The following is a 23,953-nucleotide window of genomic DNA, read 5'->3' on the forward strand; positions in this document are numbered from 1 at the left end:
TCTGGGGACCAGCTGCACCATTAGAATCTGGGCTCGGCTCTGCATGCTGCCCCAACACAATCACCACCTTGGCTTCAAGCTATTTGCAACTGCCTTGGTAGAAAAAGAAACAATTATAACTAGCCCCCAGCCTGACAGATATCCCCAAGCCTCCAGCCATGGCGCCCTGAAGGTTACATGCTAACGGTCAAGCCATTAGTCAAAGGTTACAGCCTATCTGCTTTTCACAAGTCTAATGCCGGCATCACTTTGAGCCACGTGGAAAGGCATTGAAGTGCAAGCCACTGTACTGGACAGGTCTCCAGAGAGGTCACTTTTAGTGCCTTCCTCTATGTGGGGCGATTCATGGGGCAAATTAAGGCTGCGGGTGGCTGCGTGCGTACAGAGCGGAGATGGCTATTCAGAGTGAAGGAGAGGGAAAAACCCAACCTCTCTCCTGGAGCACTTGGGAAACAAGGGAGGCCAGAGAGACCTTCAAACCTTGCAGCCGGCTCCACAGCAGAAACAATCCCATATAACAACACTATCCATTTAACCTGCACACTCTTTGTGGAGATTGGGCTCTAGGGGTTTTGCTGCCCTCGCTAAACTGGGAAACCTCTGCCCCTTCCAACCTAACAGTGGTGCCAAACAAGAAACAGACACTCAGCATGAGTTTGCCCCCAGGAGATCAGCTTTCCTGTCTGCTTGGTAGGGCTTGTTCTCATCCTACAGGGTGCTCGGTTTAAATCTTGGCTGTAGCCCAGATTGGGAATGACTAAAAATGTTGCCACCTGAGGACTATGGAGTGGTTTATGTGCATGATCCAGTGGGTAGGGCACTGGACTGGAACTCAGGAGACCCAGCTTTTAATCCCAGCTCTGCTGCTTGGCCTGCTGGGTGACCTTTGGCAAGTTACTACATCGCTCTGTGCCTCATTTTCCCCATCTGTAGAGTGGGGATAATGATACTGACCTCCTTTGTAAAGCACTCGGAGGGCTGCAGATGAGAAGACATAGGTATTGTCATTCAGTGAGTTCAGGGGTCTCGGCTCCAACTAGCCCCCTATGTATACACCACACTATGGGCTCCTGGCTGGCAGTCTGAAGCACAGGGAGTGGGCTCTGTTTGTACACTCCAGAGGACATGAGCACAACGGTGTGGGGGAAGCTTGCCCTGCTGCTACTCATGCCCTTGAAAAGCACTGATCGGGGGCTTCAGTCCCCAGGTTTGTTACTCCGGCACCTTTTGCCAGCGCTAAATTCACCCCAGACAACGATAAGGAAACACGTGCATTGCGGAGGCTCGGGGATTGTCTAAATGGCAACTGGCGGCATGGCATGTGACTCTACAGTACGAGCTTGCTGCGCAGGCATGTCCCGTGCGGACACTGCGTTGGAGTGCCCAAACAGGCTGTTACGGCCCGGAAAGCTGGTGCACTATAGAGTCACACCCCCTGGCTGGCTGCACAGTAACTCGCTGTGTAGCCAAAGCCTAAGTCTGGGAAGCCTCTGCTAATCTCATTCTCAAAGTCCCGGACAGGGAAAGTCTCAGTGCGAGCCCATCCCGTGACAAGGGGCATCACCCCCGTCCCCCCATCCCCATCCCCTGGCACTAGTATGCAACAGCTGCGTACGCTGGAATGGAAAACAATGTACAGCCCAACATCAGTCTTTGAACCGTACTCTGGATATTTGTACTGTAGAGCCCACAAACGAATGGCATAGAGATGGCAAGGGCAGAGGCTCACATCTGGATGGCACAGAGTTGCAGGGGTAGAGGCTCACATCTGGATGACACCGAGATGGAGGCGTAGAGGCACACATCTGGATGACACAAGGAGATTTGGGGAGAGGCCCACATCTGGATGGCACCAGATATGGAGTGGAAGAGAGACACACGTGGCTGGCACAGAAGCAGCAGGGAAGAGGACCACATCTGCATGGCACAGAGATGGGACATAAGAGGCCCATGTCTGGATGGCACAGAGAAGATGGAGAAGAACAAGGCTGGCCAGTGGGAGCTCTTTTGGGTGCTGGCTGAAGGAGTGCCATGTGCAAATAAGCAGGTATGTACCAGGCAGGCAAGAGAAATCCAGCCAGGCCTGCAGTCTCCTTTACCCACCAGCCTCTGCCCCCCAAGCCCTTCATCAGAGGAGGGAATGCACTGGCAAGGTTAACAACTGCTGAGAAATTCTCACGGATCTGACAGGCGGGCAGGAGAGGGCGGGGAGTGAGAAACAAATAATAAAAACAAAATCCCAGTAAGCATGTTAGAATTCGTTTGAAGTCCGGCGGAGCTTTCAGGAAGGGTTATGTACAGCTCCCAGCCTGCCGTGAATTACACATTCCTTGCAAGCAAAGGAATCTTCTCGGATTTGAAGTAAAACAGATGTTTTTATTCTTCTTGTTCTTTTTTTTTTTTAAATCCTTTCTTTATTGAAATGACAAGTACCCAAGGAGCATCACTGAGAGCCCTACCACTCCGAACGGGGCTGCAAGGCTACCAACTCTCAACCAGACGTCGCCACCCTTCTTCACAAAGCATAGTGTCTCACTAGTCACCACCAGTGAAATCTAGGGGCTAGGCTGTGGCTTTAGACACTGCCCTGAGCAGGGAGCAATGCATATGCTGCACCACTCCAAGGAGACACCTTCCCTCAAAGACACCCCTGTGAGGCACCGTTCCTAGCCTTGCTTCCTCCTTGCTCCAGGCAGGGGAGTAGCAATTTGCTAATGCTCTATTCCCTGCCCCTCCTCAATCACTCTGTGCCCACTCGCTCTGTGGGGGATGCAGGGCCTACCCCCTTCTGCACATTACGCTGCGAGGGAACCTGCACTGGGGTGTTTGTACAAGGGGGTTTCCCCCCCACACACCGCACCCTTATTCCCCTGTGTAGGTGAGCAGCCCAAATCACAATCTAGAAGTATTCATGGAGCACACCTAAGTACCTGAGTATTCCTCAGCACACCTAGGGATGGCAGAATCTGGCCAGTGGTGGGTACAAGCAATGGGAATGTCTCTCTTCTACCATTGTAACTTAAATATATTGAGAGGCAGGGTGGCCTAGTGGACAGACCTGGAGTCAGAAGTCTATTCCTGGCTCTTCCAGTGACCTGCGGAGTGACCATGGCCAAGTCACTTTACCTCTGGTTTCCCACCCACCCTTTGTGTTGTCGGTTTAGATGGCAAGCGCTCTGGGGCAGAGACTGTACAGCCACCTAGCACAAGGGACTCCCAATCTTGAAGGGCCTCGAGGTGCTAAGTGATACTAACACACAACAGTTAGTAAGAGAGACATCCCGATTTGTTTGGGGATTTTAAAAAAAAAATCTTGCTCAGTTCTTCACTGGTGGCATAGTGGGAAGCTTTATATGATGCGTTCCCATCTCCTCGGGACCCGCTCCGACTCCCAGCGCAGTCTGGCACATCATACAAGAAAGAGAAAGAAATGAGGATGAAGAAATTTCTGTCTGTCAGGAAGAACCCCCCCGGAGAAGCGCTTTGGAGCTGGCAGAGACATTTCATTCTCTTCCAGCCCCTCATTCCCGACCTTCCTGGTGGTTCTGTGAGTGGACACAATTCCACAGCATAGCTAGGAAGTCAGAGAGCTATTTGTTGTTCTCCACTATTTGTTTCAGGAGGGGTTTCTCTGGAGTCTACTAGAATTCAGAAATAACAGTGTACTCTGCATCTTGACTGCTGTATTTTCTGCTACTGCAAAAGAATATTCCCTGATCCCCACCATTATCTCTCCCCACTTCTCTCACAAACCTCACCCCTTCACCTCTGCATGCATCTCTCTTTACCCTTCTTCCTTCCCTTGCCATACCCATTTTCCCCACATGTCTTAACAATGTTAAGGAGTCTTTTTCTTTCCTATGGCCAGGCCTCCCCTTTGATTGCCCTGCAATGAATTAAAGAGCGAGTGCAAATCTACCTCTATCATCATCATCCTCACCCTCCTGAGCCTATGGGAAACTCTCCATATAAGCCAAATCAAGCCACACTGCTGCCTGATTAGATAAGAGTCCCCAGTAAATAACCTTGACGCTAGAGGTCAGAAAAGCCAGGGATCCTGTATCAGAACCCATTAATGATTTAGGATTGTGCAAGAGCTGCAGATGACAGCTAGGGGGCCCAATCCCTCTCTCCACCCCCACAGTCCTCTCCTAGGATTGCTCATGGCTGTTCTGCCTTAAACAGCCTTTACACCAGAATAATTTGCCTGGAGTTACTCCTGATTTAAGGTGAAAGAAACTCAGGTACCGCTTGCCTCATCTCCATGCTCTCCTTACCCCACCCACTCACCATGCTCTGCGTTTACAGGCCTGGAGCTGGGGCAAAGCCCCGTGCACAGGTGTGAGATAAGTCATACAACACTCCGCTATAACCCAAACTCCCTTTCCCCTTCCCCACTGGTCCCACAAACCCCTCCTTGCCCTGCCCGCCCCCGCACACACCTCAATTTCATTATCTCCGATCTGGAGCTGTCTATTGCATGCTTTTTGCCAACGTAAATATTTAATCCCGGCGCATTGCACAGAAAGGCCCTTGTGGAGTTAACACGCCAACTCACGTTTCCACTTTGAAAATATCTCATCTGGTGGCACTGCAGCAGGCATAAACCAGGGGTAGGGTCAGGATGCCTGCGATGGACTGGTGGGATTGGCTGGTCAAGGCCGACTGGGGTTGTCTGGAGGGCTACACAAAGCTGGGGAGGCAGGGATTTGAGGGCACGCATGATGGTCTGCTGCAGAGGGACGTTCTGCAGGAGTCGCGCATGGGCAGGCTCTGAGCCGACGTGCAAGAGAAAGAGAAACATCCGCCGCCAGCTACTCCCCTGGGGATGGCATGAAGTGCAGTAAATATGGGATGCCATGGGGCGTGAGCTAGGGGAACCAAAGGTACTACGCTTTGTCGGCTTTCAATAGCATTCAGGTGACGTAGTCCTCTGCAGCGTTATCCTTGGCCTAGTACGTGTGATTGCTAGTCTATAATACACAGGCATTACAGCAGCGCACTTGAAAAGGGATGAGAGCCAAGAGCTCGGAGAACCCCATCCCAGCCCATGTTGCCACACCATTCCCCACAGTGACTCCTTCTGGATGAGGCTGGACCTAGCACCTGGGAGCTCCCACCACAGCCAGCGCTCCTACATCATTGCTGTCAGCGGCTGCTGCAGGGTGCAGGCGGGGTGCCTGGCACAAAGGGGAACGGTTCCTGACAAGACACAGGACAATCCTAAACCAACTGACATAAGAGCGAATGCTGAACAGGGATACCCCAGCCCCGTCCATGGCACTGGGTTTTAAATCTTGGCTTTAGATCCCAGTCCAAAGAGGCACTCATGTTAGCCGAGGAACCGTCTCTCCTCTTAGCTCCTCTGCTTTTCCCTAGGCCCTGCACGGGCTGTTTAAAAACAACAATAATAATAATAAACCTCAGGCCTCTCAGTCAGAGCGCAGGGCTGTGGTATGAGGACCAAACACAACAAAATAATAGCAACCAAATGTGCTGGGGAAGCTGACCAGATCGACAAATGAAAAACAGCTGCGGTGTCAGCACTGAGAACACCTCAGCCCCTCTCACATACACCCCCCCACACACCTTGCACACCCGTCCCAGCACAGATATATACAGCAGGGCTTGGGCTGAAGGACTAAAAACGGCAGTGTGGACGCTCGGGTGCAGGCTGGAACCCAGGTGCTGAGACCCTCGCCCCTTGTGGGGTCTCAGATCCCAGGTTCCAGCTCAAGCCCAAACTTCTGTACTGCAGTTTTATAGCTCTGGGGCCTGAGCCCTGCGAGCCCAAGTCAGCTGACCCGGGCTAGCCGCATCCATGGTGTAGTGTAGACATACTCTTTGACACTGGTATGTCCCCATGCCCACACACTAATTCCGAGAGCTCCTACACTTCCCCACCCATACACAAACAGGCTTTCAGACACGCACACCTCTGCACAAAGGGCCAACTGATTACACACAAATGTACTCCTCTATCCACCCATACAACCATGCACAAATGCACACAACCAGCCACATATCCAGTCCCTATTTATACACCCCAACATGTACACACACCCATATTCAGTATATATGTGTATATACCCATGTATGCATAGCCATAGATTAACATACCTATGTGCAAACTGCATCCACACTCACACAAGGCATCCACACTCCCAGCAACACACCAGCACTCACAGTTACATACAGCCTCCTCCCACATACACAAACTCCATTGTCCAGTCACCTATCCCTATCCACACTCACACAACACATACATCTATGAGCTAACCCCTACCCACACAGACACCACACACCCCCTCAAACACATGCCCAGCCACCTGCCCCCTCTCACAGGGCTGCAGGTGCCCATGCCAGCACAGGAGCAGGGCCCCAGGGGAACTGCACGCTCTTGGAAAAATAAACAAACACCAAAACAAACCCCAGCTGAAAGCAGAAAGGACAAGAGAGGATGGCTGGGGTCACACTGATAGTGATTATGTGCCTCTGAGCCAGGCTGCGGCTCGGATAAACACATTACAGAGAGCAGGGGTGTAGTGAAGGTTGGACTTTATTAGATTACCCGGACTCTGTGTTCTCTGGTTTGTGAATGACTACAGAGAACAAAGATGTGCAAGAACAACACACAAGCCCCACACCCGCCCCCCCTTCTGGGACTGGACTATGCTTCCAAATCGCTGCTACCCCCAGCAAGTGTGTGAGGAGCGGAAAGCTAGGAGGCTGGAGATGAGGAGTCAGAATCTCAGGGTGAGGGCGAGAGAGAGAGAGGGTTGGGAAAACTCACCCCAATGACTGCAGGGCGCATGTATTCACCAGCCACACCACCCACTGGAGAGGACCCTGAGACAAAAAATCCCTCCTCTGATCCCAGGAACGTCACCACCTGATGCTACCTTTCCAAAGGCAAACCCAGTCTGCCTCTAGCCCCCCCTTCACCTGCCATTGCTACAGGGTACGCGTGGCTGACACTACAGCAAGGGCTTCACTCTGCATTGTTACTTTTGTTCTCCTGGTTCAATGTTGCCCCCTCTTGCTGCAAACCTTTCAGGGCAGGTGCGGGAGTGTGGCCTGGGCAGAGGGTGGTGATAGAATAAAGACCAGGAGCATGCGGAGTATCTTCACCGATTTGACTCTGGTGGGGTTACTCTAGATTTACACCACGGCAGCTGAGATCAGCCGTGGGCCATAGGCAGTGGCTACCTTGCCCTGGGAGAAATGACTGGATTTTCCACTGTGGTACCAGGTCCCTAGATAGTGTTCCTTCCCTCTCCAGCCACGGAGGGAGGGATATTCAGGGGAGGAAGGCAATGTAGTTAAGCGCCTGTAAGCAGTGTCAGGATGAGCTCCACCCTGATATCTGGTGGTGAGGTGTGGCAAGTTGTGGAAAAGAACTTCAGGGGCCGATCTCATTTGCATAGGCACACCCACCCCGCCTAGAATGAGGCCATAGCTGCCCAAATGGTCACTTTGGCTGCTGTGAGATCCCCAGTGTCTCTGTTATTGGGGCAGGAAGAATAAATTGTTATTACCCTGATTATCGGAACTGTGCTTGGAACTGTACTTGGCCTTTTGTTATGCTGGAGGAACTCACCATCAACTAAGTAGCACTCGCTAGGCAAGGGTCGTGGGTTCCAAAACTCTGTGAATTGAGAGAGGCTGGGGACAAGTATTAATACTGGCTGGTATGGGCCCCTTGGTGAGGGCCTTACATGTTAATTGCACTTCCTCCTCTCTCCATAATATCAGAATATCAGAGCTAGTTTTGATTCTATTAGGAGTCTAGTTACAGGCTGCTGAGCTCACTTTGGGCTAATGGTGCACCAGCCCTGAGGCTCCCCCACTGCAAGCTGAATTCACCAAAGAGCTGAACTGACTAAGAGCTGAAATCACTGAGTGTTGTGTTAAGTAGTGGGGGAGCCTGAAGATATACTGTGGAGCAGTTTGTGGGATGGCTGGAGTGCCTTGTGGACAGGCTGGTGGAGCAGTTCGTGGGATGGTGGGAGCTGCTTGTAGGACGTGGAGCAGTTCGTGGGACAGCGGGAGCTGCTTGTGGGATGCGGAGCGGAGAAGTTTGTGGACTGGCTGGTGGAGCAGTTTGTGGGATGGCGGGAGCTGCTTGTGGGCCGCAGAGCAGAGCCGACCAAAGCAGTTCATGGGGCGGCTGGTGGAGCGGAGCGAAGGCCTATGGAGCTGTGGGGCGGTCAGCTTCAGATCATGTAAGGTGCCCCTTACCTCTCTTCCCCCCCACCCCCCATCTCCACCCAGGTTGGGAGGTAAAGCTCTGCAGATAAACTTTCGAACTCTGGGGCTGCCCTGACCAGGGACAGAGACTTTTGGGTCATTGGACTTTTGGGACTTTGGGTGATTTGGGGTTGCTGGACTCAAGAACCAAAGGGAAAGGGCATGCCCCAAATTTGCTTGGGGTGGGTTTTTGCTCATGGGTTGTGTTATGAATCCTGTTGGTGGTGTTTCCCCAACATAATGCCACTTTGTTATTAAAAGGCTTTTTGCTACACTCAGACTATGTGCTTGCGAGAGGGGAAGTATTGTCTCTTGGAGGCGCCCAGCGGGGGTGGTATATATTTGTCCCAGGTCACTGGGTGGGGGCTCGAGCCGGTTTGCATTGTGTTATTGAAATGGATCCCCTAGATATTGAATCCGGGCCCTTGTTGCTGCCAACTCTGATGGGCAGAAGGGTTACACGCCATTGGCAAAATTTGTGGCTTAGGAGCCTATGCCCAATTGACTCTGTCCCACCTTAGGCACACAAACCCCTAGCCACCCCGGCAGCAGGGATGTGGGGTGGGGAGAGGAGAGAGGTGAGCTCAGGCTTCAGAGCCCATTCTATCCTTGCCCTCTCTCAGTGAAGGCTACTCACCAGGACACGCCTTTATTCGCAGTGCTGGCAAGTTTTTCTGACCTGGGAACCCAGCACCAGGGACTGCCAATCATTCTCCACCGTGCATCTTCAGGGAACTTCACAGTAGCAACAAAATAGGCTTGACCCTGTATTCTTCACCCTGGCGATTGCGCTGCAAAGCATAGAAGCAAGTGTGCCCCCAGCTATTCATCTCAATTGTGGGTGCTCTTCCGAGCGGGATCTCCAGCCCTCCTGAGTTTGGCCCATCACCAGCAGTGACCCTTGGCGTGGATGTCTCTCTTTGCATGGTAGGGTAGGGGTTATGGGGAGAGCGGAAGAGCTCAGACCAGCTCTGCCTCCAGAGTATTCAAACGCCCTCAGTTACACAACAGAAACAACAGCCCATTGATGATCATGTATCTTGTTTGAGTAATTCCCCGCAACCCGATCCTTCCTCCTCAATATGCCTCCTAGTTATACAAAGGAAATATTTGGAGGATTCTATTGTGCAGTTCTGCAGCCCAGACAGATTGAAAAGAGAAACCCACAGGAGATGCAATCCCAGCAAGAATGCGCCCAGCCTGGCTGTGTACACATCTCTTTGTGGCGGCATCACAAAACAGAGAGCTGAACCGATTTCAAAACCATGACAGTGACATGGTCAGAGGGGAGAAGAGAGTAACACCAGCTCTCATCTACGAGGAGCCAGCAACCTGGGTCATTCCTGGCCATGTGATCGTCAGAGTGCTCCAGACATCTAGTGCTGGCAAGAGACACTGCACTGCCCAAGGGAAACCCAAGGTGGTACATACTGTAGGTTGCATTTCTCCCTGTGAGTCAGTACTAAACCTATTCTCCAGGATCATGCTAGTGGAGGGACTGATTTTCAGCTGAGGCAGTGAGAGCTTTTGTTCATGAAAGATCCCCTAATAACAACACCTATCTCTGCAGTTATCTACAAAAGGGGGAAACTGAGGCACAGAAAGGTGAAGTGACTTGCACCAGGTCATTCCGTGGCAGAACTGGGAGTAGCATCCAGCCCTCTTGAATTTCAGGCCAATGCTCTGTCCATTAACCCACACAGCCTCCATGCCACACTCTTTTCAAGAACAGAGTCTTAGCCGCAGGGACCAGAGACAGAGCATTACATTCCCCAACCCAGAGCTCCCCCTGCAGGGTCATTTAGATGCAGAATTTTTTTGTGTGGTCCCACAGTGTAAGTGCAGCCTTGCTGCAAGACCTCAACTGGCTGCTGGGGAGAGAGGGTTCGGACAGGTTGAACATCCTGTGGTCAACAGAGCAGAGCCCCCAGCCCCCTGAGGTTGAGCCAGGTATGCTGCCTCATGCCTTGGGGAGCTGGCGAGAATCCCAATGCCTGAGGGCCCTGAGCTCAGCCAGTCAGGATCACTGGGAGCTGCCCAGTGGCCAGCAGTGATCACACTCCCTGCTGGGCTGCTCCTAGTCTCCCTGCTACATTCTTGGGTTGTTGGTATCTTCAGCTCCAGAGGAAGCGGGGGAGTTCCTCCAGCCCAGGCTGGGAGGACAAAGGGAGCGGCTGTTCCCAGCAGAGTTAGAAGGAGCATTGGTGGGTTCTGGAGGGCCAGTAAAGCCAGGGCCAGGAAAGCTGAACACAGAGAAATGGGTACTGGTTCAGGGAATGAGTTTGGGAAGGGAGCGGGGGAGAACCCTGAGCCCAAGTCCAACTCTCTGGGATTGTAAGACTGAACTTGTCACCTCCTACTCTTGAGCAGAAGGGGGGCGTCAGGCCGGGGGGCACCTGGCCATGCTCTCAGGTGTGCAGAGGGGAGAAGGTCTGAGGATTGGCCGGCTGCAGTTCCAGTGCCTGAGGCAGCTGGGGACACGGTTATCATGGATCTGACGAAGTGGGTATTGACCCACGAAAGCTCATGCTCCAATACGTCTGTTAGTCTATAAGGTGCCACAGGACTCTTTGCTGGGTTATCACTGATTCAGCAATGAACCCCTTGAATTTGGGCTTCCTTCCCCCCCACTCTCGCTCGTCCCAGTTTGGAGGTTCAGGTATCCACAGCTGGTCCGCCACCCTGCCCCGGAGAGGGAAGCTAATAGACTGGCTCACCCCCGGATCCTTCCAAGTGTGCTCAGCTCCAGCTCTGAACAAGAACCACCCCTGCCCCCCTCCTTTTTTAAGAAGCATTTTAATTATGACATACGCTTTGGCTCTGTGGGTTTCCGGCAAATGCCAGGGTATTTTATTTCCCCCTTTTCATAACAGAAACCATATTGCTGTGTAATCAATTCATCTTGCTCTTGAAGGATGGAGGGGAGTATGTGGGAAGAGATCAGAAGCAGAGGGGGGAAAAACCTAAAGGTACCTCATCTCCTTCCTCAAAGAGAACAACTGAGGTGAGTGTTCCTGACCTTGGCTGTGTAATGTGTCATCAGATCTCAGGGGTCTGGCAAGCTCAGAGACTATAGTCAGGAGCACAGTGTAAACGCATGACTAGAGAGAACTGAAACCTGGCCCCTCAGTTATCCACTGAAGACAGCACCTGTTGGGCTAGGTGGGATGTCCATCAACATATACATGGCTGGAGCTCATCACACATGCCTACTGGGGTGCAATACACCCAGTCCACATTAAACTCCCATGGCAGGGATTAGATCTTGCTCTAGCAAGATGTGTCTTCCAAGCAGAAAGGAGAAGCCAACACATCCAGTGCTGGACAAACCTTTTCCAAGTGAATGGATTAAAGGACCATCAGATTCCAGTAAACCCCACTAGAGTGTGAGGAATTCAGGATCTTGTCTCAGACACCATGGATGATAACTGCCCCCTCCACACTCCCAGCTTTAAGACCATGAACTGTGCTCTCTAAACCAGATTTTCAAATATTCTGCATCCATTTAAGCACCAAAGAAGTGGCCAGATTATGCAAAGAGCTCAGCTCCCTTTGTAGCAGCTTTTGCAGAGAACTCGTCATTCAACATGCGCTGGACATGCTGAGTTGGGTGCTGAACTCTTTGAAAAACTGGCCCCCAAGGTCAAATGTTGAGCTTGGATGGTCATGCAAAGGATCCTCAGTTCGAACTGCCTTGCAAGGGCAATCCCGGCGCATAACAATGGTGGATGGTGGAATGGCTTGCATACAATCAGAACTAAACAAAAGCTGTGCTGAGTCTTTAATGAAGTTCAGAAAATGTCCAGATAATGTTACCTCCCTTTATTTTTCATTTGGTGCACATGTTCCTGTGCTTCCCCGCTGTGAAAGGACTGAAATACTAAAGCAGGAAGCACCATAAATCTTAGACAAGGGCCTGTTCTTGTGAGATTTCTTGCTAAGGAACCAACCGTTTGGGAACTTATCAACGGCGATCATTGCTGAGGGTACTCAGGGCATAGTTCGGGACGATCACTGATGGAGCTACGTGGAGGAAGCTGAGAGGGTAATGCATACCGAGACGGCGTTCCCATCTTGTCCAAGGAAAGGACAGATGCACCAGTAAATCTTACGTCCTCATGTTGCCTTCCAGTCATTCACTAATTAACCCTCACAACACTTTAATGTCAGGCAGGTAAGTTTTGTGATCTCCATTTTACAGATGGGAAAACTGAGGCACTGGGAGGTTTAAGGCAATATTTTCCAAAGTGTTCACTCATGTGGGGTGCGCCTGATTTTGGTTGGCCAAATTTGGGCACCTTGGGCTTGATTTTTTTCAGAGACCTTGAGTATGCACAACTTCAGTGGAGGTCATTGGGAGCTGCGAGTGGCTGGCACCTCTGAAAATCAAATCCTAGGGAGGTCTCAAGTTAGGCACCAAGAAATGATTGGCTACTTTTGCCCATTTAAGCCCCACATTAGGATGTTGAGTACCTACAACAGGAACTGTGGGAGCTCTGAGCCTGTGAAAATCAGCCCTACTACAGGTGCCTAAAGTTGGCACTGCAAATTAGTGAACACTTTTGATCATTTTGCCCTTCAGTGACGTGCCTCAGCAGTCCCAGAGAATCTGTGGCATGGTTGAGTCTAGAACAGGAGAGTTTCAACCCAATCCACCTGAACATACTTCCTCCAAAGCCTTGACCCAAACCTCATGGAAGTCAGTGGAAAGACTTGCATTGACTCCAGGGGGCTTTGGATCAGACCAAGAAAGTCAAGCAAAGGATCCAGTGATGGAACAGCTCAGAAAAGTCCAGGAGCGATTACACATGGGCTCTCAGTTCCCCTCTCAAACTTCCCAGCCAAGGATTAGAAAAAGAAAACCAGGCAAACTATATGGAAAAACAATAAGAGAGTGAATGTTCAATTAATGTATATTGGAAAGCAGCTGAGTCCAGCAACCCCCTCCCAACTCACCCCTCTGTGGAGGATTCCTGCATCCATCCACCTCTCCCTTGCAGCCCCCAAGATAACCACATTGGCAGACTTGGAAACATTTTTTGTCTTGAAACCTTGAGTTGTAAGAATGGCTTGCACAGCTGGGATGGGTTGTTGGTGGAATCAAACCCTGATAAAAGGCAGCAGCAAGGCTTGGAAAGGGTGCCTATGACGTAATGCTTTGCGTAAATGAGAGATTAGGAGAGAAATATTTTAAAAAAATAAATTAAAAGAAGAATATGAAGCACCCTCCTGGAGATAAGGCTGGCGAGGACTTTGTGTGCCTTTGTTTTGGGTTTTTTTGTGGTTGTTACAAGAAAGCGGGATGAGGGGGAGTTGTTGCAGGTGTCAGCTGGAGAAAGAAAAAAAAAGTTTTACAGACGTACAGGCCAGTTTGACAGACACTACTACTGTGATGAGCTTTCAGGTCTCAGGCAGGCATGTCTCCAGAAGTTCTCACGTGGCACCTGTCACTGTAATGTCGGAGCTATGCACCACAGCGTGCGGAGGGGGCTTACTCAGTTGACAACTGCAGGAGGATTAATTTGTGGCTTAACTTGCTGCTTGAACCAGGACCACTTTAGGGGCCAGTCCAAAGCCTATTTCAGTCGATGGGAGGCTTTTCATTTATTTCAAGAGGCTTTGGATCAGGGTGGAATTTTAGAGGCCTAGACTGGAGCTGTGCTTTCTGCACCTCTAGCCCTAATTGTAAATGCTGAGCATTGGAAATCTTAATTCATCCAGATCCATCCTCATCAGCAGCACATTTATGTACAGAGGCTGTTGCTGCAGAGACTAAGAGCCCTGGGTTTGAAGTTCCCCATGGGTGGAACAATCCTATTAAAAACTGGAGTCACTTTTTACACATCCTGATGAACTGCTGGAAGGTTCAGGGGTGAGGACCAGCCTAGCATTCCCTGGAAAGCAGTAGCTAGCTGTAAATAACAGTCTGAACTTTTTCTAGAAACTTCCATCCTAAACAGTCCAAGCATTTGACCAACAATGAATGACTCCACACCGCAGCTGGATCACCACCCATTTTGCAGATAGGGAAATGAGGAGATCAGGGGATGCAGTGAGTCAACAGCAGGGCTGGAAATAGAGTCCAAGACTCAGATGGCGACTCCCAGGCCATGAGGCAGTACTATGTCTCTGTATTAAATGCTTGATTTATCCCTTGCCAACCTTTACCAAGCACCATTTAGGTCCACCAACAACCAAAGTGGCCCCAGGAAGAGTTTACAGCATCTATAATTCCAGCTGGAAGGAACTGGCCTTACAATACGTTCCTTTCCCTATAGGAATAGGTGGGGCACCAGAGCCGCTGCTGAAACAACTGGAGTGGGGCCCCTCTTACCTTTCCCTTCACCAAGGGACTGTCTTTGTCAGGAGGAAAGAAAAAAGGCTAACAGCAAGAGAGTGTTTCAGGTTGGAGAGTTTAGGGCACCATAACAACCTGGATCTCCCCCACATAAGCCCCTTGAGTACCCAGATGTTATCCCCACTCAGGAAATGGGAAAGAAGAGGATGGGGAGACTATCCGCTAAAGCAGCGTTTCCCAAACTTTTTTGGCCACGGAACACTTTTTAGCCTGGTATATATTTACGGAACACTTATAACTGAAATGTGCTGGAAAGGGGTAGACGCCAACAGGCTTGCGTACCGCATTCTGTTTACGCCACAATATTCAATACGAGATCTATCAATAACCGGAAAAAGCGTTTTATGTTAAATTATAGTAATTCAAAAAGAGTTGTAAACTACGCTTCAAATATGCCAAATTTAAAATTAAAAAAAAAATTAAAGACCCTTTTTAAAAATGGGAACATGGAACACCTAGTCACATCGTGCGGAACACAGTTTGGGAAACGCTGCACTAAAGAAAGGTGTTGGCAAACTGTTGCTGGGATTCTATATACCATGCAGCTCTCGGCCTCTCTCTCTCTTGCAGGGGGTGCTGTCTGACACCCGATCCAGCAAAGCGCATCATGCAAGTGCTTTACTGCAGTCGGGTGGCAGTGAGGAAAAATGATTGCTAGAAAAGGAAGAGTGTGGTCATGTTGCTACACCAGAGCACTGTAAGGCAGGACTCCTGGGTTCAATTCTGAGTCTTGCTCTCAAATTGCTGGGCAACCTCGGGAAGTCACTGCCTTTCTCTCTGCCTCAGTTTCCCCAACTGTGACATGGCTAATAAAAGAAAAGGAGTACTTGTGGCTCCTTAGAGACTAACAAATTTAGTCTCTAAGGTGCCACAAGTACTCCTTTCCTTTTTGCGGATACAGACTAACACGGCTGCAACTCTGAAACATGGCTAATAAAAATAACACTTCCCCTCCTTCTAGGGCCAGCTCTCCCCTGCAGTGTTCTCCTGCTTAGATTAGTGAGAGTTACATGTGTCCGGCAGTGGCCAGGGGAAATCAAACCTCAGGGCTGGCTTCAGAGTTAAATTAGCGTTTGTCCTGGGCATTACAATCACCAGGTGAAAGAGGCTGTAGAGTTCAGAGAATCAATATAAAAGCAACGGTGGAGGACTTAGGAGCACAAAGAAGCTTTTGCTGGCTTAGAAACGGACCAAAGCCAATAACATCTCTGTTTGTGTTTATTTCTGTAGCTCCCTGGGTCTCTTGCACTGTCTCTTCCATTACAATCAGAGAGATAAGGTTAGAGAAAAAAACCTGTTTACTAGTATTAGGTTACTACACACTCAGAAGTGAAAATAACCTTCAAGCACACAGATGAAAAGGGTTAGTAAATCTGCAATGGGAAACTGGTGGGATCAGTAAGGGCCAATTCCCCACCAGCCTATCAACAGATCAAGCTGATAGGGTCCTTTCCCCCCCCTTTCCTGTTAACATTTCCTGGCAGAATCATCAATTTTTACGTTCCTGTCTGTAATACCTTACACAATGATCTAAGAATTCCACCTCCTCCTCGCTCCCCCTTCAACTTTCCTATCTTGCCTTCCTCCTCCAGCCGACCCCAATGGACCCATGCAAATAAGCTGAGACGGCTGGGGGTCTACAGATCAGATGCCAGGAGCTTTATAGCAAAAATGCAAAGAATGTTATTTCATTCCTGACATCCTGAGGAAAGGTTGGGAAGAGGCTGGGCGTGGGGGGAATCTATAATGCTTGCTCTATTTCTGTTTACAGTGTGGGGTGTAGTCAGAAATGGGGGCGGGAGGGAGGGAAATTTTGCCTTTCCCAACAAAAGAGGAGAGAAAAGACCAGCTTTTCAGCTAGTGTAAATCATCAGGACTCCATTGAAAGCACTGGAATTACCCTAGTTTACACCACATGAGAACCTGGCCCACATGTCCAAGTCGAGGACAGTCAGAGACAACCTCTGCCCTGAGCAGCTTACAAGCTAAAAAGAAAAGACAGACACAGGAAGCGCTTGTCTTAATATCACACAGCAGACCTGGGGTCAGAACCCATGTCTCCTGAGCCAGCACTCTAGCCACTACACTACGCTGCCTCTCCTGTAGCATGCTGGGCTTGGCACACCATAGAGCTGCTGTGAAGTTGAGAGTGGAATCTGAACTTCATTCAAGACCAGGTAATTTTGGAAAAGGGGTTTTGCTTTGGGCCCATCTCTTGTGGGCAAGGGAAGGCTGCACAGGGAGGGACAGAAGGAGGCCCCTTGTCACAAGACCCAGCTGTTGCTGTATGGACAGGACAGTTCCATCCACAAGTGGCAGGGTGATGAGCGGGGAGAGGAGATGGAAGTGGTCCATCCTGTTGGTTGCTTGGGTAGGGAGAGAAGCACCTTGCTTTCTTTCACACGGTTTCCATTTGCGAATCCTTTCCCAAAAGTACATGCATGATTTTAATGCTGGTGGAAGAAGCCAGGCTTGGAAGCTGCCTATGGGTACCACCATGATACGGACAGTCCGGGCAGTAGCAGCCCAACCTTCTCCCTAGCCTGGGGGTATCACCTGTACTAGTGAGGGGAGGCCAGGCCTCATGGTCCTTTCAGTCCTGGGCCCATCTGCAATTATCACCTTTCACAGGGGTCCATTAATGCCTGCTGCAGTTATGTTTTGGTAGGTAATGTGGACACCTGTCAACTGGGAGCTGGACTTAACCCCTACAAACTCATGTCACCTAGGCCTACCTTTGGAGAGCCTGATTTTGCTGCAACTCTAAGATCTTGAAAGAAGGAGGTTCTTGCAGTTCAAGCTCAGGTCTGGGACATAGGAATCCTGGGCTCAATTCCTGGCTCTGCCACAGACGCCCTGATGAACTTGGGCAAGTCCCCTCATCGTTCAGTGCCTCAGTTCCCCATCTGTAAAATGGGGATGACAATACTTCCTTCTTGCGTTGTCTATTTAAACTGCAAGCTCTTTGTGGCAGGGTCTGTCTCTTACTATGTGTTTGTACAGCAGCTAGCACAATGGGGCCCTGGTGTCACTGTAATACAAATATTAAAAATATGTAACAGGAATTGCCTATATGCGCAGCTCTGACTGACCTTCATGTATTTAGACTGTAGGCATTCTGGGGCAGGGGCTGTTTGCACAGCCTCTAGCAAAAGGAGACTCTGGATCCATGGTTGTGACTCCTAGGTCCTTTGGTAACATAATAAAATAAAAATAAAACTCAAGTATTAGCTAGCCAGGCTGTACAATCTATTGGAACTGCTCTGCTCTGAGATGACATTGCCAAGAATCCTGTATTTGTGTCTATGGTAGAGTGAAAGTAGAACTAATGGGCATTTTTAATGTTCAGTGCTGGGGGGTGGGGAGGAAATCACATGCACACACACAAACACTCAGTCTCTGCTTAGTTCTCCATGACATCTGTCCCCCTTTTGCTGCACATGCTGCCAGTCCTTGATGCCCTGATAAGTAAGCAAGCATGGTAATGCATGCAAGACAGATGTATAGTATCATGAAGAAAATGGGGGCTACGTTTATTATTCCTTTATGAATATCTTTAGACCTCTATTACTATTGTGATGTCTGCTACATGGGTGCAAAGAGTTAACTTCATGCTGGGGAGTGGTGGGTGGGGGTGTTACTGGCAGGAAGGCAGACAATGGTTGTAGATAGCTCCATCAGGGACACTTAACAAACAGCACAGGTGTCTAGAGCAGCTGAAGGTGTCCTTGTTCAACGGAGGCACAACTGAGCCGTTTCTGTTTTACCCAAGTCCAAGGGGCGACAACTGGCCAAAGACTATGGACTTGCGAATGACTCTGGTCTGCTGTAACAAATCCAGTGAGATTGGAGAATGGGGAAGGAAAACGGGTAAGGGCAGGAAGAGACAAAGGTGTTAGAAACTGCTGTTTAAAGAGACACTCTCTAGCAAGGGAGGGCAGAGCAAAGCCAAAAGACAAGAGTGGGTGGGAGATGAGAGAGGGCAGAAGAATCATGACCTATCGGCTCTCAGTAAGGGTGAAGAACCTGCTCCAAAATTAGTACTGTAGCCATGGTAGCAGGGGCAGCAGCATGGGCTAGCTGCCCTGAGTATGTACCCACAGGGCTCAGGCAGGTCTGTATTCAGGGCAGCTAGCCTGTGCCACCGCTGCCCAGGTTACCACAGCGACACTACTAATGGCATACATAAGCTACCGGGGAGACTTGGGAAGTCAGCACTGATCCTGGGGCACAGGGCAGTGGACCAGAGGGTCCCACTGGCCAGTGAAGGGTGCCGAACAGGGATTATGTTTAAAAGGCCTGATATAGGGACAGTAGCTGGATGCTGCTCAGACCCAATAGGCTTAAAAGCACATGGGATCCAATGGAAGGATCCAGTTTTGCAGCCTGGTGACTGTCCAGAGGCAGAAGCTTAGCCAGGGCTGAGTTTCAACCTGTTCTGCTACGTCTTCAGCTACGTCTACACTACGAGCTGGGGGTGAGTCCCTGCTTGTGTAGACGTACTTGGCGAGAACTAGCACGAGTATAAGTAGTAGGTGGCCCAGCTTAGCTATGCTGAGCACAAACGTGCCTGACCCTCATGAGTATGGACTTGGCATAGCTTGCCATCGCCGGCACTATCCCAGCGACACGGCGCTCTACACCCACACCAGCTCTTACCCAGTACGAATCAAACCCCTCGCTCGGAGGGTAGACGTGGCCTTTGAGGATCTGCTGCTGCTGCTGGCTACTGAGCTCACTCATGTGTCTTTCTGATATACGAACAATAACAATCCCTACCAACTAAAGAGCAGCAGGCATTTGCCAGCATTAGCAGGCTCTTGTATGCATATAAATAGCCAGACATGCCGTCAAAAAGGCATATACACTTTGCACAGGCTAAGCCTAGCTGCACTGGAGACAGCTGCTGTGCCAGCTAGCGGATTAAGCTGGCTAGCAGGATTTGCTGGCTGTGGCTGCAGCCCCATGGAGTAGAGTTTATTGCTGTTCTGAGGTCTGATTGTAGTCACATGGCTATAATTCACTTCCATCCAAGGGAACTGACCTTTCTTCCGCAGCTCCCCATCAAGAGCTCGAGACACAATGAGCCATTTCCTCTGGCTTCCAAGTTTCTGTCTCCTTGAGGTGATGATGCACAGCGACCTCTCTCCCCATGACCCCTCTGACACATTTGCACGCTCGGGATGGTGAGAGGCTTCGGGTCAGGTCAGCAACACACCAAGGTAGCCTATCTGGCATGGCGAGGGGAAAAGCAAACTCAGCGGGAGGCTGGAGGCTCCTTCTCGGCAGAAGGACACGCTCCAAGGAAGAGGCTCTGGAGGGGTTCCTGATGACTTCCATATTGTTTCCAGTAAATTTTGTGCTGATTCTTGGCACAAACACCGGAAATGAATAGGCTAGGTCAGGAATGTAAATAAAGTGAAACATTGGGATTTAATCTAATCTATAATTATAGTATCTCTGGTGGAGGAAAGAGCGGCTGGTGCTGCTCCTGCTTTCGCAGAGCCGATCTATAGAAGAGCCAGAAGAGGTTTCATCTCCTTTTCCAAAATCTCCCTTTGGCCCCCAGCTAGTGGCTTCTCCCCAAGTGCTTTGAAATAAACATGCTGGCTAGCAATCCCGCTCTCCAGCATCTGATCAGGTACAGCACTTGGATGTGGACGGCTTTTACAGCTCAGTAAACTGGTGTCCTAAGTGCTCGGAGAGCAGCTAGGTAAGGAGATGAGACGGGGGAGGTTGGTTGCAGGGGTAGGGAGGTTGCGGTGTGCAAAAGGAGATAACCCAACAAGTCCCATTTAGGAGAGGGGAATAAAGGAAGCTGGTGGACCTCTGGGGTTGGGTTATGGGTGATGGACCCTTTTACCTCTAGGCTGATCTTTGCCTTTGGTCAGATGCAATGGACAGCCCTTCCCATTTAATGGCTGCTGTGCAATGAGCTACGGGGTCTCAGCACTATCACAAAACCATCAGTACAATTGGCACTAATTACGCCCCTTGCTGGTTGTCCCAGGAGCAGCCAAGCATTGACCAGACATGGAAGTGGCTCTGCCAGACCAGGCTTGGAGGAGTGAGTGGGTTGCCTGAGTTCTGCTGTTCTATGGGGAGAGGAATTCTTGCTCATGGCACATTTTGCCAGCAGGATATTTAGTTCATCTCTCTCTCTCTTTTTTTTTAAGGGACATACACCAAATACTGTATTCTCAAAAAACACCCACAAGCAATACCGCTGTGTATTTTTAAGTGGGCGTTCACGTGTTTTCAGTATGGATTTGTGTGTACATGCATGCATTTGTGTGTGCACATTTGTACGCAGGTATCTGTGTGTATGCGCACTTGCATGTGTATGTGTTTACAAGCAGGCACGTGTGTATTATATCTGCTCGTGCTGTAGGATTGGTGTAACAACCCTAATGTTTTACAGGCAGAACAGCCCAAGCTGGAAGGCAACTTGTTCTCATCAAACTGAAAATGAAGAAAGACATACAAATTAGTTCTGCTTTTGTTAGTTTATTTGTTTCAATTACAGAAACCTCAAAACCAGAAAAATCAATTAGCTTGTTTGTTCAAAGATTTTGTTTTTCTTAAAAAACTGAATCCTGGCTTTGATCTAAGGACAGAAATGCACTGAGCGATTCGTCAATAGTGTTGCCTAATTGCTTTAGGTGATTCAAAACGAAAAGCCAAATGGACAGGACGTCAGATCCACATTTACGGATTTGATCAGCCTTGTGTGATCGCACAGGTCTGTCGCTCTCTTTAGATGATGCCCTCCAACTGTCCAGACGGCAAAAGGGTTTGCCTTTTAAAAACACCGATGCAGCACAGTGCATGTGCATTCACCGGACAGCCTGAAAGAAATCTCAGCTCTTGACCGAATTGCTGCAAACTGGATTTTGCCCATTTTAGAGTCTTCCAAGAAAGAGATTTTTCCACAAAAATAAAAAAAAGCGAAACAACAAGAAGAAATTCAATTTTAAACCCAACCTTGTGCCCAGGGTTTTGTTTTAGTCGTGTCTGCGTGGGTTCAGAACAGAGCATTAGCCTCACAGGTCACTGCCCTGACTTTCTGCGTTCTGTGTCACAACTGTATGGGTGTTTGCAGAGAACAGTCCTTAGGATTACACTACGTGTGTGTGTGTGGGGGGGGGTGTGTGCACACACACACTGCATGTGAACATGTATGTTTACAGACAGGTGTGTGCGCGTACTGACGTGTGCAGGTACCAGTGTGTGAATGGGTATGTTTAGATGTATACACATATCAGCCCCTATATACGTGTGTATGGACCAGGGTGTGTGCACAGATGCTAGCATCTGTGTGTATGTGCTGGTGTGCACGTAGTATTCTGGGATCCCCAGGGAAATGGCTGCCCAGCCCCACAGATCCTTAGTCAGATGCATGGAGCCTCTCTGTGTGTCTCCCAAATCCCACCTATACTCCCAGAACATCTGCTAGCTCTCCCAGTTCCAACTTGTCTTTGAAAGGCATGAAGAGAGGAGATAGAGAGCTAGACCCAAAGCCCATGTTGTCAGTGGAAAGACTCCCAGTGACTGCAACGGGAGGTGGCTCAGGCTTTTAGTACAGAAGGCTGCTGCATCATTGTATACATCAAGCGGTCACGGAGGTTTGGCCCACTTCCCCTGAAGGCGGACTGCACAGAGCAGCAGCTTCCCAAATCCACCCAGCCACACACTCCCTAATGCACACATGTTCTACCTGAGAGTAGCTAGCAGGGATGCTGGTGGCTGCTCGCTAATTGAGGACCACCTCTCCCCATCTCCATTGCTATGGGGTTCAGTGCTGTGCAGCAGAGAGGAGTTTTTGGCCCAAGGAGAGGACAACACTTTGTCTACATGCCCTTGGACAAATGGTAAAGCTCTGCATCTTTGACCTGAGAATCCCCAAACCCTTTACAAACACTGGTGAATTAAGCCATACAGCTCTCTGGGAGGCAGGCAAGGATCATGCCCCTATTTTGCAAATGGGGAAACTGAGTCATAAAGGTGCCTTGGCAAGTCATACAGGGAGTCTGGACCCAGTACCCAGTTCTCCTGACTCCCAGCCCAATGCTTTAACCTCAAGACTAGCCTCCCCAGAGACTGGAAGGCCAATAGAATTGCTCATCCCTTCTGACAACCAAGGACCAAGCTGCCAATAGCTCGCAAGTGACGAGATTTTACTGGAGGCAAATCATTAGCCAGCTCCGTTCCAGACTCTTCCTGGCATCTGCTCATTCCCAGTGATATTAATAATTATATTACATACCTATATATATTTTAACAAGGAAACATTTAGGGTTATTCAATGGCAAGCACCATTTGGAGCCTGCTCCCAGATGCAGCACAGCACCAGAGTTGTGCAATAAAAGCTCTTCCCTCTTTGGAGGTTGTCAACGTACTTAATGGGGTGGGGAAGAGAGGGCGGAGCGGGAGGTGAAGGGAAAGTATTAATCAAGATCTTAAAAAGTTCTCGTTGACAGTCCATTTGCCAGCTCTCAATTTAACTGCCTTTGTGGTCCCATAAAAAGTTTCATTACTCACTACAAAACGTGTTTTAATTATTACAGCCGCTCTGACGTTAAGGCCTGGGTGTTTCTCTCTCTCAACTCTTTTTCTGTCTCTTTCTCTTTTTTTTACGTTTGCTCTCCTATCTTTCCCCGTCCCCTGTACGCCAACTGAGCCACGTGGGGGATGCAGCGCACGGAAAGCACAGACATGAGGAAGGGTGGTCTTGCAGGTAAAGCACAGGCAAGGGAATTGGGCCTATGTGACCTTGGACAGGTCACTGTGTCCTTCAGCGCCTCAGTCCCCCCTCTGTAAAAATGAGGACAATGACACTTCCGTTGTCTATTTGGCTTGGAAACTCTTCAAGGCAGAGCCTGTCCCTCACAGCATGTTTGCACAGTGTCTAACACACTGAGGACTCTAAGCCATTCTGTAACATTCATAATACTGCCTCTGGTTGCCCTGCCTGCTAAGCGGGGAAATGGAGAGGGGAGAATCTGGCAAGGACTCAAACCCATCTGCTGCCTCTGAGGAACTCCCTTTAGGGTCAGATTCCAATCTCCCTGATGCTGGCTCAATTCATCAGAGTGAGACAGACCATATCCCATCATGCACATGATATCAGAGAGTTGCGATTACCTCAGTGGGATCTCTTTTATCCCACTTACCCATTCGTGGAACCAAACCAAACTCCCAGATCCAAACAGCCCCTGTCTCTCCAATGCTGGACAACTGGATCTCAGTTTCATGATCTGAGCCTGTCTCGGCTCCTAATGCACAGTCAAGACATACGCACCCAACAAACCTGTTTGTACAGTGCCAACCACAACGGAGCCCTGT

At 49.7% G+C, this 23,953-nt stretch overlaps 1 protein-coding gene across 5 annotated transcripts in view; it reads right to left on the reverse strand.

Moving 5' to 3' along the window:
* Nucleotides 1-23,953, reverse strand: part of ASTN2 (astrotactin 2) — a 602,317-nt gene that overhangs the window by 35,059 nt on the left and 543,305 nt on the right. The gene's annotated exons all lie outside the window — the stretch shown is intronic.

Source organism: Lepidochelys kempii, chromosome 16 (assembly GCF_965140285.1).
Source record: "Lepidochelys kempii isolate rLepKem1 chromosome 16, rLepKem1.hap1, whole genome shotgun sequence".
Classification (NCBI taxonomy): domain Eukaryota; kingdom Metazoa; phylum Chordata; order Testudines; family Cheloniidae; genus Lepidochelys; species Lepidochelys kempii.